At 38.0% G+C, this 13,620-nt stretch overlaps 1 long non-coding RNA gene across 1 annotated transcript; it reads left to right on the plus strand.

Annotated features, from left to right (window-relative positions):
- Nucleotides 1-9,893: 9,893 nt before the first annotated feature.
- LOC128917896 (uncharacterized) lies at nucleotides 9,894-11,316 on the plus strand. The gene is made up of 2 exons (XR_008469398.1): nucleotides 9,894-9,986; nucleotides 10,073-11,316. It is a non-coding gene; the product is annotated as an uncharacterized LOC128917896 (long non-coding RNA).
- Nucleotides 11,317-13,620: the final 2,304 nt, after the last annotated feature.

Below are 13,620 nucleotides of genomic sequence, written 5' to 3' on the forward strand. Positions count from 1 at the left end.
ATTACTTCTTTAGTTAGCTTTAAAATATCTAAAAACCATTTTTCTGGCAAGAGATACACATACGCAGTTTTTGCCTATTAAAAGCCAGAGAACCAATGTAGCTGAAATCAAGCTTAACTTTTTAAGTGGCATTGTATCTCCATAGGAGATACCTTGATTTTTCAATGTCTTTACCTACTCCATATTCAGAGCCTATTCAGCAAAGTTTTTTCACTAATATAAATGCAAGCTGATTACAAACACCAAACATAATAATAATCGTATAAGAAAGAATACTTAACACGTTATCTGTGGTCATTTCACTTCAGACTACATGCTCTCTTAAAGCCAGAGAAAGTAGGGTCTTTGTGATACATCTTAAAACGTTCTCCACCTGCACATTTAGCACAAAACTATTAAAATCAGTAATTGGCTGTAGTTGTATAATTTAGGTGTCCACATAAACATATTTTAAGCATCCCCATACTGTCAGGTCACATACCTTAAAAACTGTGAATCAGGACTTTGACTACCACAATAACAGTAAATAAAGAAAAATGGGAAACAGTAATGCAAGATGGATCTTACATTCTGGGTCCTGTGTTCTATTAAACATTTCAAAATTCTACAAAATACTTGGAGATTATCAAAACTCAGCTCGCCAAGGCCTGAGTAACCTGATCCAAACCCAACATCAGCCCTGCTTGGAGCAGAAGGATGGATGAGATGACCTTCAGAGGTCACTTCCAATCCATGTTACTTTATGGTTTTATAAAATAAAACGGAGAGTGGGAGTGTGTTTGTATACACATACATACACTCAAACACACCTGCCCTCTTTCATTCTAGATACCCTAGCCAGTCTATAGATAAACCTACACTGAATACTGCATGTGAAGCAAGATTACCAACATCACTGAGTGGTAGACGGATTTTGATACCTTAAATACACACCAGTTTTACATTTATACATAAGAAGTACAGAAGAAAGTATTGCTTTATGACCCAAGTGAGGTGGCAAAGACGTAAAACTTCTCACCAGCTCTATCTGATCTCACAAGTATCCAGTTTATCTGCTGAATCCTCAGCTTCATGAAAACACAGTCCTCACTACCCAGATCTTTGACTCCTGTAGCGGTGAGGAATCTCTCTGGAATTACAAAGGGATGAAGTATTAATTGCTTCTGCTGAGACATCAGAAGAGAGAGGAAGTAGGTTTGTCCTGAAACAGGTAACCACCCAAACCACAAAAAACGTTCAGGTTCACCATTCCTCTCTAACCCACATTTAATTTACACGTCTCAAACTGAAACTCCACTACTCCTACCTTCAGAATTCCTCCTTTGATGCATTTTCCCTTCTGACATCCACTGCTCAGTATTTTCAGCAGTGACTCATGAGAACGTGCTGAGCATGACACGGTGTTGAAACTCCTTCAGGATGCCTTGAGTTAGAAGCCCAAAGGACATGTCACTAACAGACACAGGACATAAACATTTCTTGAAAAAGTAATGACAAGTATCAACACACTTATGATAGTATTTCATACTATTAAATCTTTTTTACAGGCAAGCAATCATGCCTTATAGAAGTTACATTTGGAACTCACTCCTATTTTAACACAAGATAAAAAAGAGGAAAGAGAAGCAACTTGAACAAGATGATCTACTAAGCCTGAAGAATTCAGAATAAAACCAGATTCCTCCATCCTTGTTACATTCTTAAATAATGTGTATAGGTACAGCATTCAGCTGCCTCCTGACCTTTTGACTGTATGACCAAGCCTTATAGACAGGCATTCCGAATAAGAAAAGAGCTGAAGAATTAAACAGCCATTCTAAATGACAAGAAAATAGGGTGTTGAAGCACTATTACTTTCTGGAGTAACATACGCCAGTCTGTCTCACCTCAGCTCCACTCTCCTCCTCCCCAAGTGGTGTAGGTAACAATCTATAAAACTATTTTTTTCACAAAGAAAGCTACAAGAGCTGGGTGGGGTTTTTTTGATTTTTTTGGGTTTTTTTTTTTGTTTTTTTTTTTTTTTTTTTTTTAAAAACAAGTGTTGTAGGTTTTTTAGTACACAAGCAAGTCACAATATAGAACAAATCACCTTTCCTGAACAAAACATATTAAGTTTTCATGTAATACTAAGTTAATTGAACTAAGAGCACAATTGTAATTATTGTGGTTTTAGAAAATTACTTCTTGTAAAGGTAAAATAATGGACTAGGAAGTTTCCATTAGTAGTATGAAAACTGCTGCATTGTAACTTAAGTTCTTTAGATAACGGTTTGAAATGTACGTTCCAACACAGAACCCGTTCTTATTTGGGTTTCCCAGTTTACATACTTAAACACTCACATTTCAAAAGATTTGACAGAACCACAGCCCTAGGGACACCAACCGGGACAGTAAAGCCACATTACAAGCACAAAATGAAAAAAAAAAAAAATTCAGTGTTTTTACTGTTTACCTTTCACTACAAACCCATATAGAAAATTATTCTCATTTTCACATTACTTGGGTCAGAACCTATACTCAGTATTGCCAAGAACCCAACTGGATATTTTGCTTAAAGCAATTCTAAGTGTATATTCTTAATGTAACATTGGAACAACAGTGTAAGCAATTTTTATAGATTGAGTGCTGACATTTGAACATATTCAAGTTCAGCAATTCCCATAGACCCATGGGTGCAGAAACACTTACTCAGCTGTTTTGACAAAAGCATAGCCCTTGCTCTTGTCACATTCTTGGCAGAAGCAAGAACTTTGTTTCAGAATCATCACCATTCACTATTCTGCAAAATTTACTGGAAAATACTAATGATAATATTCTACTCTACAGAAGTCAGATATTCAAAAGCACATGTTGATGTAAGAACCCAAAAATATACCATCCATGCATATTATAACATTACAAAAGGTCATTTTAAAAAGTCTACTTTTCTCTTGAAAAGTCTAATGGGAGGTTTTGGGGGAAGCACATTAGTATGGGCTGAATCATACTATATTCAAGTACTATGCACCAGAATAATCATTCTAGCAGTAATTTCATGTAGTGAGCACACCTTAAAATATCATGCATTTGCAGTATCAGTTTACTTCCACAAGAATAAGTCATTAAATAAATATTTTTAGTGTGCTTTTATAAAGGCACAAGAATGAGGCTGAACAGACTGACGAGATGGTGCTCAAATGCCACAGAAGGGCAGAGCTCCTCACTGCAATAAGCTGCTCCAGTTGCAGATTCTTCTGCTGATCGTGTAGACTTTGGAGAAAAGTGTAACTGATTATACTAAAGGCAGACTCTTCTTCCCTTTTCAGTATGACACTGACAACAGAAAATCCGAGAGCACTGAAGGACACTTCAGTGAGAACTGCTGTCACTAGTCGTACTTTTTCTGTGAGCCAAACTGAGTCATTTCCATGAATGACTGCTTGGCAGTCAAAGAAAAATCTGAAAGCTACAGAGCAAAGAGAGAACGCAGACATGGGAAGTGGTGTTTCCATTTTGAGACAGCGTCAACAAATGATCTTCGACAATTAAAAAAAAAGCAGCTACCTGTGCAATACTTGGCAAAAGAGATATTGTTAATAAGATAATGTTGAATTTTTATACTTCGAAAGCAACAAAAGAATATTTAGGAGAAGCAGGTTCTTATAGCAGGTGAAGTGAAGCAGCTCATTAAAAAAACTGAGTGTTGAGTGTAATGACCTAATTAGGGGAATTCCTCTATAGAGAGAGGCTGTTCTAATGTAAGTTGGTGGGAAAACCCAGCTGGCTTGAATACTGTAAGATCAAGACCTAAACACTTATGAAAGTGTATAGTTAAAGGAAAAAAAAAAAAAATCAGAAGATTGGGAGTTTCTGTCCTTCTGACAAACATATATTGAATACAACCATACTAATTTCACAGTTTCTCAGTTAAAAACTTTCCAGGATTACTCATACTTAGTAACTACAAAACAAATTCAGAACTGCCAACGCTATTCTGTTGAACTTCAGTTACTGAAACTACTCCACACTTATTTCATCTTTGTTAAGAAAAGAAAAAATTAAGAGGCATCATTAATCAGCTTAAGTAGTATCAAAAGCCAAAACAAGAGATCAAATTATCCAGTAATGAAAATACATTTAGATAAACGACATAATATCTGATCTCGATTACTCATTTTTTAGAAGGCACTAACACAACACGCGATGTAGTCCAGTATTTTTACCCATCATTTTTAAGTGCATCATTAACCTGCAAGAATACCTTCCGGTATGTGGGATATGTTAAGTTTGTTTCCTAAGAAAAAGCATTCCCAGAAAGGCAATCAGGATGGAAGCATGCTTGATGCTGCAACTGCTATTAGAATGTTGTTTTTATTTTAGCCTTTTGAGTTTTAAAGAAAAGGTGAGGAACTCCTTCATTAAGGCAACCTACAGAAAGTTAATAAATTCTGAATAAGCTTGAACAATACCTTTTAGCATTCTGGCTTGTTGTTTCTTGTTGCCCTTCCGAGAACTACATACAGACTCTCACAGTGAAATAATCCGCTCCACGCACTTTATTAATGTTAACATAACACAACAAAACTTTAGGTAATTAAGTTTAATGTGCTGTTCAACAAGTAACATGATTTCATACAACTTACAGTAGTTCTTTATAGTTCACAATACTCTCACAGCAAAATCAAAAGGGAACAAAACCTGCCCCAGTACTGTTATGCAAGAGCTTGATTTTCTTCTTGCTGGTCACCCTGAAAAGTAACACAATGGTAACAGTTACCATGTGACATTTAAATATCGCAATATGAAATATGTTTGCCTTGTTTCACACAGCATGTCTAGGCAAGTACATTCCCCTAATATAACCTTTTAACTTTGAAATAATGGAAAATATTACAATAATTCCATTGTGCTTTTGTATGTGTAATACATATAATCAGACCAACATCTTCTGCTTTTATGATGCATATACATAGGTTTCCACTATAGTGAAATACAGATCAACATTTAGCATTACAATAAAGTAAATTATTTAATTAAGTGTCTTAGACTAAGCACTCAATTTTCTGTAAGGAAAAGCAGTGTTACACTTTCACTTTCAAGTTACATCAGTGAAGTAACCACAGATTGTGGTTTGTCAGGGGGTGGTGGTGGCATGTGTGTGGTTTTTTTTTTTTTAATTAAAAACAAACTGTGAATGCTGAAGATCAAAACCAATACATGCAGAGTCTTTTAGTTCAATTAATAATTATTTTATACTTTGGCCAGACTTAGTTTGAATGCAGACTATTCAAAACAAAGCATTGAAAATCAATTTGTTGGTAGAGCACAGGAAGCCGTCCTATGACGCAGGTTATTTCCCCCCCACCTCCCTTTTTCTTTTAAATGGAATTTAAGTTTTACTTTCCTGCTTCTCAAGAAACTCCTCAGCTGTTCACACTAGTGTCATGGTAAGTCTTCAGCGTTTACAGTTTGCTGGATGTTTCCTCAAGATTATTTTCTTCCCAAGTTAGGGAATTACACTTTACAACTGCCTTGACTGGACAGCAATTGTACAACTTTTCAGACAGTAGACTAGTTAAGATAAAGAGAGGTTCTGCAATACAGACTCTTGCAAGATCCCATGACTGTGAGAAAAATTACGTCGCAAAAATTGTTATAAAAGGAGTTGCTACTCATTTTAGGAGAGGCTGAAGCTGAAGCCTACCTTCAAAGTAGGGGCTTCCCAACTAATCCTTTACTACTGACTGACACCAACTCATCTGACAGGTTTCAGTTTTCCTCACCAAACTGCTGTGACACTTTCAGGTATTTATTGTGTATTTGTATTCTGTTTCATTTCTTAGTGAACCAAGGCAAAAAGACACATTCCGTAACCAAATCCCAGGAAAGTCAGTTCTATCAGGAGAATCTGTCCCATTGATAAAGGTCCAGCTAAAGGAGTTTTTGAATCACCATCACTCAGAGTAATGCAGAAGTAAAAGAATCCCAAATCCCCTAAAGCCTTCTCAAAAAACCCTATTCAACTACTTCGACTCATCATTCTTCAATTTTAATGTCAGAGTAAGTAAGAAACATTAAAGAAAAAACAATAAATTGTTTATTATCTGCTTTGACAGTTTTGCACTTGTTACACGTAACCCAGAAAAATAATTTGAATCAAGCTTGGTTAGTATTCTAAATGTTAAAGTTGGAAGTTAATAACAGAAACATTAGAGAAGAACTGAAGGTATTCAGGAACCTAACTGGACATGGCTCAGTAACACTTCCCTTTGGCTATGCCCTGCTAATAATACTTTAAATAAGATTTCCATACATTCTTCTCTTCCTGTGTTATTTCAACATTCCAACTCTTCACAAAAGCCAGAGTTCAAAAACTCCATGCCGTTTCACCTGGTAGGAATCTTGAAATCCCTGCGACTTGACTCCCTCACTGTTTCTCCACCTCCTCTGAAAGCTAACACCATCAGGCAAGGCTCCATAAACAACATAGAAACCAAACATTAACACTTAAATTCACCTGCTTCATCAATGGTGTTCTTGCTCCGTTATCTTTGAGATTTGCAGTTCCTCAACGGTTAGTGTTTAGCCAACCTAAACTAGACTAGATAGCAGAAGGCCTAGAGTACAACAGCTGCTTTATAACTAGTAATTCAGAAGTTGTTAATAAAGCCCCTTCAACGAGACCTTGTTCTTTTCCTGGCCTTTCATGTACTGGCCCCAGTACATGAAAAGATGTACTCCGTCAGGCCCAAAACAATAACAGCGATGGGAAAATATAACACCCAGATGCCTGGAAAGCAGGAAATACCTGCCTTCATCTCCACCCTTCAATAGGAAGTGCAGTACCACACCTTTAAAAAACAAGAATTAAAATAAAAGTATACATTAACATAACCACTGTTCCTTTCCAAAGGAAAACCACTATCTTCTACAAAAGTTAAGAATTTTGCCCACACATCTAAAACACTGAATCAATAATTCGAGCTTAGTCTTACTTTTAAGACCCAAAGTTCAGCTACCAACATGACTGTGGGCAAATCACTCGAGCACTGTATGGATATCCCACAGCTAGTAAGAATCCCTCTATAACATCATCACTCTACTGCGCTGCTGTACTGTGGTGTTCAAACACTGAAACACAAAACAATTATTTTCCTCATAGAGAGGTCATACAACTACTCCTGGTAAGTATATATTCCCTAGAATAACGCAGCATGCCCTAGGAAGTCCGTCCCATGAAAGCCTTCTAGCTTTTTAATCTCTATTCTTATAGAACTGTCATTTCTTAGCTTTATACAATTACCACTGCATACATGCCTGGTCATTTGTCCAGCCTCTTCACATAGATATCGTGAGACTATAGCAAAGCATCATATACCTTACCTTTTAGGGAAGCAGAAAGTTTCTCTCATACCAAACAACTTTTCACAGTATTTCTCACATCTCAGAGGCTGAAATAAGCAATCTATTAAGAACAAATCCTCTGTCTCACCTGTATCAAATCAGTCCCAGGAGTTCACTTATTGTTGCACTCCAAACTAAATTATATTGCCAGAAAAAAAATGCTATTTTGAAGAATGTACTTGTATTTGTCAGCTTCATCAGCACTGGTATTTATTTTCTCCTGACCTAGCTTCCAAGAATTCTTCTGTGCCACAGAATTGCTTTCAGAACCCCAACTTGTTCACCTACTAAAATCAAAAGTAAGAAGAATTAGGAAAGTCACAAGCAAACACACAGTGAAAAACAAGATTCAGACAAACATGCTACACACGTTACATACTTCACCGTATTAGCGAGGGGTTTGGACACACCATGCAATGCCAATGCAATGTCCTAGCTTCTCAGTGGCCCCCTGCACACATTAAAAGATACATTTTTTTAAAGGTCAGATAACTAAGACATGGACAAAATTACAATTATTCAGTAACACTGATGTGGATAATTGAAACCTAAATAAAGAGTAATGGACAAGCATACCTATTTGAGGCTCCTCTGATCTCAACTGTGAATGCCTCAGTTACTGATGACACTGCAGTAAAAGAAATCAGCAGTCGACTGATGGTGTAGTTGCCTCGTTGAGCGCGGCACTATTTTTAGATAGGTTAACATGTCACTTTGTATGTAATATCACTCAGTCAACAATGAAACATTTTTCTTTTGAGAAAGGTTAAAGCACATGCAATTGCACTTGGCTGGAGACTGTACTACTGTAAAAATCTAACTGCTTACTAAAGTGACTGGGATATGTGTAAAGTACTGGCTATTTTCTTGTTCCACTATGAATCTTGTACACAATTAAGGATGGCAGCCACTGAACAAGCAAGTTTGTTGTGTGTACTCCTAAGAGTCTTGCAACTTTTCCAAAATCTCTCTCAGATTCTTACCTCAGAAGGACTGGACCAACCAGTATGTACCAAGATGTTTTTAGATAACGAATGAGAGCATGAATGACGTGAGTTTCTAATACACAAAATTAAAAGTGATAATCAAAATCAATGCAAAATATTTTCAAATGCAAAACAGGAAAAAAAAAACCATAGTATCACTAACGTGTCATCTGTCTCTGTTGACAAGCAGCCATGCGGCATCTCTCTCTCTTCTTTCACAGTTACAATTCTCACATCTCCGAGTGCAGAACAAGCAGATTCTTTAGACAACTGGTCATCATTGTCATACCTGCAAATTCAACCCAAATTGTTAATTGAAACATTTTCTCTGCAAAAAACTTTTGTTTCTATTTCATCTGGACTAGTATTATGTGCTCAGTGATACAAATAACAAAACAAATACATAAGCTGTTCTACAAAGGCTATCAAATAATCTTCCATTTTAATAAAATTAGCTGTATGCTTTCCCCTTACTTATAAAAGCTCTGCCCCACTTCCTTGAAATGTCAGCTACAGTCTTTTAAAGTACTATCAAGAAAAACATTTAATCCACCCTTCACATACAAAGAGAGCTACTAACGTTCCGTCAGCTGCTATTAAAGAAGTGCTGCCTGACAACACTTGCTCCTCTTTCACAGTAAGTCTTCTCACGCCCTGGGGAAGGGAACGGATCGGAGCTTTTGACAATGGGTCGTAGCTGTCATACCTAGAAAGAAAATACACAGTTGGTATTAATGCTAAGAATTATTTACTTGGCATTAGCAAACAGGGGAGCATTGTGACAGTCTACTCACAAATCCAGTAAAAACCCTGCCACTTCTGCATCATTTCTGAAATCCAGCTTTTCTTTAAGTGTCAACCAGCGGTCAATATGACTCCCCACATAAATCCTCGTTTTCCCCCTTCTCCTATCAAGGCTTTGTTTTCTCTTTTTCTTTTCCAGAAAAGACAAGACAGGCGGCCTTCCACATCTCTTTGCCGGCAGCGACATCGTAAGCCTAGGAGTAACGAGCAGACTGTTTAGTGAGACGCGGCTCGGAGCAGCGGGCTGCACCTCAGCGCTCGGAATCATCACGGCGATGAGAACCCAAACCGCTAGAGATGAGAGCGGCTCCCGCCCGCTCCCGGCCCCGCGCCCGAAGGAAGGCCCGGCGGCACCTGCCCCCCGCCCCGCCGGGGGCTCGGCCCGCTCCCGCCCCGTCTCTCCACGGAGGCGGCTGGGGACGCGCGCGCTTCCAGGCAGGCCCCGCCGCCTTCCGCCCCTTGCCCCCGGGGAGGCCGCTGAGGTCGGCCACTCACCGGCCCCGCCGCACCGGCAGCGACGAGGGGGAAAATAAACACGGGGCACGTGACTGGCGCGCGCTGATGACGCAGCAGCGACAGCGGCACCGGAGCTGACGGCGTCACAGCTTAGTCCCGCCCCGCGCGAGGAACGGCCTCCTTTAGTATTGCGTCACGCTGACGTCGGCAAGGCGCGCTCCGTGATGGTCCCGCACCGGTTCTAAGGAAAGCGGCTCAAAGCCTGTTTGAAGTGTTAGACCACGCAATTCACTACAGCCGAAAGGGAGCGTGAGGTAACACCTGCTGCTGCGGGTCACGGGAGCCGCGGGGAAGCAGGTAACGCAACGCACTTTTTAAATATTCATTTAACAACAAACTCCAGTAAATGTGCTACGAACAATAAAACCACACTGGTTTTCCAGCCAACAATTCCCAGCACGAATTGCCAAAATACGATATTACAATTTTACCTTCTGAAAGGCCGTGGATTTGGAGACAAAACCAGAGTCTTCCTCTGCAGAGCAGAAAACGTTGGAAATCTGGATTTCCTGTCGGAAGGGAAATACTAAATCAGTAACACAAGGAAAAATTTGGAACACAAGTTTGGAATCTGTGTATTCTAATGACACTGCACACAGCATACGTTCTGCCAGTTTCTTAGCACTTCCACACACTTCTGCTTACATAAACTGCATTTTTAAATAAATGACTAAAAAGACAGACCAAGGTCGCTAGCAAAATTCATGGATAATTTTATCTAAACAACAAGAGCTACGATCATACCTGCCAATTTTTTTTTTTATTATTTCTACTGCCAGTTTTGGTAGACTCACAGGAACGAGTCAAACAAGTTCAAGAACTAGTAGATGACTGGAGACTTACCGAAATATTTATTTGCATTTGCCGAATCAGCTGAATGACCGAAACAAAATCTTCTGTTTGGTTTTTGTCCAACATTTACATAGCTTGAAAATAAAGAACTGAAGAAAAAAGGCCACCATGCCCTGAAATACATTTCACTGTCTTTTATCATTTACAACAACAGTATGTGAGCAGATTTTCATGACACATTTTAGTGTGTGAATTAATAGAGAAGTAAGTTCTAAAAGAATTTCATAATTAAACGTTCTCTCAAAATAGCACAAATTCTTAGTGATACACGTACATAAAGGTAATTCCTTGTATTTTACTGTTTTCATTTAAATATGAGATAATTCCTCCTCTATCACCATTATTTCTGTAAAATATACACATGGTCATACTGTTTCCAAGTAAATATGACTATTTAAGAGGCTTTTCATACTTAGCTGCTTCTGACTGCCTTCACAAATATAGTTATCGTCTGTATAAGTAGATAAACATTCCAAATACTGGAACTGTGTTAACCACTAAAAGCTGTTGTGTGCTTATAAATTTCTGTTTATCTTGAAATCAGGAAGCTGCTGGGAGAAGCAAGGAGGTACTAACAATGTTTACTTCCACCAAGTCATTTTGAAACAAAAGCAAGTATGCCCCGACTCACCTTTTATGCTAAGTTAGTAAGTTAAGCAAGCTACTGCTGTTATGCTTGTAAAGTTAAAAATAGCATTTAAAAGTAAAGGTGCATGCCTGTGTTCTCAATAATGAATAAATAGATAAAAAAAAAAAACAAAGCTTTTTAAGTTAATGTATCTTGCCATATTTGTGGTTTTTTTCTGTTCTTCTCATTAAGGAAGCCTGCTGGTCAGTATTAATTTCTCCTACTTCAGCTGATTCTGGCTGTGTGAGAGACAGCATGGGAATGCTTTTAATCCCATCAATATTTCCATTAACACTGATTTTACCACTTGGATGTGCATGTCAGTAAGGTTAATATTTTGCCCCTGAACTGTTTCACCCAAGTCCTTTAATAAACATGCATTCCCAGTACAATGAAGTGTATGTTATAAAGCAGCAGCAGCAGCTGCCACTTAGGAATGAAATTTCAAAGCCGATACCCCAGGCTCAGCAAAGGTTAAGCATTCCACAGCAATGCAAAGAAATGTATCTGAAGGCACCAGGTGCAGCATGCTGCCTCCTCCTGAACCGCAACTGCGGTCACACAGGAAAGAATTTAAGAGGTTTATATAGTTCATAGCAGTCTCTCCGCTACATTAGTTAAACTCACTCACTCCTCTTATCATCAGCTTCTCACTGAAAATCCTGGCTATACTGTCACCTTGCTGCTGATAAATATTTTACTGTGCTTTATTAGTTTCCAGAGCAAACTTCTGCTCTTTGAGCCCCTGCAAATTTAGCTTCCAAATGTAAGCACAGCAGTAATGTACCTTAAAACCTTATGAAGCCCACTGGCTCCTGAAGCATGTAATTTTCAATATAAAATGCCCTATTTTGCTATAAGAGTAATCAGTAAACCCAGCAATATGTTAAAATACCCCATTTATTTCATGTTTTATATATATATTTGTGAGACATAATTGAAAAACTGCTCCCTGGAAATGCAAATACAAACTTCTTCATATAGTAAGTAATTTATATAGAATAAAAATCATGCAGAGACCAAGTTTATCTAGCTAAGTATCCCATTTCCAGAATGCATGGGGATGCTTGATCTGGTATATTCTCCCAGTTTCCAGTTATCAGTGAATTAAAGACTTTGAAAACAAGAAGGTGGATCCAAACCATTCCGTTAAGCAGGCATGGAAAGACACGTGCTCCATGAACTGAATCCCTTTTAGATCCCACTTCATATTTTGGGTTTTATAATATCATACTGCAGTGATTCTTTACTTTACTTTTTGAGCCAGTTTTTACAAAAATGTTATTCCTAGACAAAAATTGATTTATGACCCTAGCACAAAGTCATGTATTTCGATGTTCCAGTGCAATACTGATACCCCTTTAAAAAATAGAGCACAGCAGTGACATTAATTAGCCCCCCCACAAAGACCAAGTCTCTCATCATCAAGAGCTTTAACCAGTCTGTTTCCCTTCTAACCTGAAACAGAATCAGTGGCAACTATATAAAAAGAAAACTAAGAATAAGATGGAAAAGCACAAGATTTATCACTACACAATTCATTCCACAAGACTCTTTGCTTGTGTTAAAATCCTTAATGCTCTCATAACAACACAATTTATTAAGAACAGGATACAAAAGATAGATTGACACAAAGGTTTAAGGTGTAGACTTTCAGAAAGCATGTTCATTTTCAAAAATGACTTCTCGGTCATTTGGGCCTTCATGATACAAAACAGGAACTAGTATATTCAAGAAAAATTAGCTGTACAGAAGTCTAGCAAGACCTGCATTCTCACTGCATCTTGATCTGTGTGAGCAAACTAATACAAAAGTAGAATTTCTTACGTTTATCAATCACTGCTGAAGATGATTCATCACATCTCAGTTCTTTCACACGAGCTTCACATCTTCAGTCTTTCATCAAAGTTGTCATATCTGCAAAAAATTAACAATATTTTTTATATTAAAAAGCAACTAAATGATGCTGCATAGCACCTAACACAATAAAAACTCATGCAGAAAACTTGAAGTAAAAAAAAAAGTTTGAAGGAACAGTCAAACAAGTGAGGAATAATGGTTTAAGGTTATGGTGACAATGTTTAAGATAGAGCGTACTGAGATAATGAAACCTAGTGGGAGTCTCAAGGAAGGACGGAAGAAGGTTGGAAGTTACAGACATATATCACACAGATCATTGAAAAGTGTCACATGCATCCTTGAGAACCAGTATCATTTTCACCCTAATTAGCCAAGTCCCCCAAATTTGTGCACTGAAGTTGAACTGTCTCATTATAATCTCATTACAATGTGAAAACCACACCTCCTAGCTAGAAAAAGCCCCCTATCCAAATAAGCCTCTTGCTTTCTGAACATCACAGTGAATTTAAAAGGAGCTGTTTTAAGTCGAGGCAGGAAAGAAGCTAGCCAATGGCTAGCTAGGAGGTGAATATTAGATACAGCTGTTGCATT

This window comes from Rissa tridactyla, chromosome 15 (assembly GCF_028500815.1).
Source record: "Rissa tridactyla isolate bRisTri1 chromosome 15, bRisTri1.patW.cur.20221130, whole genome shotgun sequence".
In the NCBI taxonomy this organism is placed as follows: Eukaryota; Metazoa; Chordata; class Aves; order Charadriiformes; family Laridae; genus Rissa; species Rissa tridactyla.